The sequence below is a fragment of the Ixodes scapularis genome, unplaced genomic scaffold, assembly GCF_016920785.2.
Source record: "Ixodes scapularis isolate PalLabHiFi unplaced genomic scaffold, ASM1692078v2 PGA_scaffold0__279_contigs__length_252992795, whole genome shotgun sequence".
Classification (NCBI taxonomy): Eukaryota; Metazoa; Arthropoda; class Arachnida; order Ixodida; family Ixodidae; genus Ixodes; species Ixodes scapularis.
The window spans coordinates 6,891,617-6,893,520 of record NW_024609835.1 but is presented as its reverse complement, the minus strand read 5'-3'; positions in this window follow the sequence as shown (position 1 = coordinate 6,893,520).

Below are 1,904 nucleotides of genomic sequence, written 5' to 3'. Positions count from 1 at the left end.
GAACTGTAATAATAAAAAAAAAAGTCCGGCTCCACGCGGAGCATTACTACTGTCCCTCTTTATGTAGAGAATTAAGGCGTATGTAGGTGCATTATAGATTAGATATATGTTATCTTATCAGGACGTAAACGTTTCAAACGCCAAAAGCATTGCTCCTTCCTCCGACTACCAACTCTCGCAATAACCACTTCGCGCGTCGTATGAGCATAGGGCAAAACTTGCATTTTTCTTGAATTGAACACAAGTATAAAAAATTTGGGTTTGAAGTGCATGGGGCTTCGCCCTGCCTTCCCGAAATCGGGCGACGAATCTCGGGGGGGGGGGGGGGGGGGGGGGAGCTGGGTTTTGCTGACGAAGATAGATGACTGGAGGAGGATTACAGTCACAAAGAGGAGGTTGGAAGATTGGTGAAAATTATCCTGGAAAATTGAATGAAGTAAAAGTAACTAGCACGGCTGGAGACTGGCGGGATAGAGGAAAATGGGGACTCCCTCTCGCGTGGCTCCGGCCCAAAGTCTCAGCCCTGTTTCCTAGTGAGCCCGGTATTGGTGAAGCGCCGAATAGGTTTGACTAAAGGAAAATCGGCGACTGCCTCGCCGGGGGGAGAGGGCGGGAAATAAACGTGTGTCGTTTTTTTTTCTTTTTTTTTTGTTTGATTTTTTTATAAGTAATATTGGCAATACCTTACAAGGCCTGGTGATAGTCAGAAAAAGTAGAGGGGAAGCAAATTGGCTTAGAAGGAAGAGGGGAGGAAAATGCTTTTGGGTTTCTAGACTGGCTGGCGCGAGCAACTGTCCGTTATAAAGGGTGCAGCCATTACCATCCCTCCATCCATCCATTACTGCTTTAATTTGCTTATCGTGATTACCCGCCTTCTTCTGAGGGTTTTCTGACCCCGGATGCCACACCTTTCCAACAACATATCATCCGACCAACAAACGGACTGACTGACGACTGATTCAGGGACCTATTACGAGACCCCAAGCTCTAGCATATTGCTTGTATCCATCCGACTTGCATATATAGCTTGACTGCATGTATCGGCGGCAGAATAATGATAAGTAAAAAACGCGTGTTATGAAACCGCCCCAACCCCCTTGACGTCTTCGATGAGCTCCAGCAGCAATGTTTGGTTCGGCTACGGCGAGACGCTGCGGCCTGACCTAAAGCCACAGACGTACCTCGAACACGACGTTTCTGCTGAGCTGCATGTGACCATCGCTCTGCACTTCTTCGCCACCGGCAGCTTTCTCATCACGGCTGGCAACTGCTCTCATGTTCTTGTATCCATAGCACTGCAGAGCTAAGGAAGGTTATTGCAGCGCTAGCCCGCCGTGCGCAGAAGTTTATACGGTAAGTTGCAAACGTTTATGCGATAATTTTTAAGTGTCAGCACGGCTTATAAATCACTCAACACACTTGTCGTTTGGATATAAATCGCACGTCTTTGAATTAATGGGGATTCAGTGCAGAGGTCAGAGCTGTCCTACCTCAGAACACAGAGTATACCCGATGCCGGTAATTACCGCTTGTTTAACAATAACGAAGAGAATAATATTAATATTTATAACTGAGAGGTCACGGTAACGTGAGGGGCGAATAGGATAGCGTCTCCAGTCACCCAGGAGAAGAAAGATAAATAGATCCCAAAGAGTAAGAGAGGTTTTACAAGATAGGGCACATCACATTTTACTGCTCTTCGTAGTGTGAAAGGGTAAAACCTATAGGGTAGCACTCAGTTGGGTTTTCGGAACTTGCAGTACAAAATATGCTACAATTTTCTTTTCTTTAAGTACATGCGCTTGTAGGTGCTGTCATTTCTCGTTCTTTTTTTGGGGGATCACCTTTAATTTAAGTATTTTCGAATCTTATACATGAGGGCGTAATCTTGAGTGTGGAAAAAT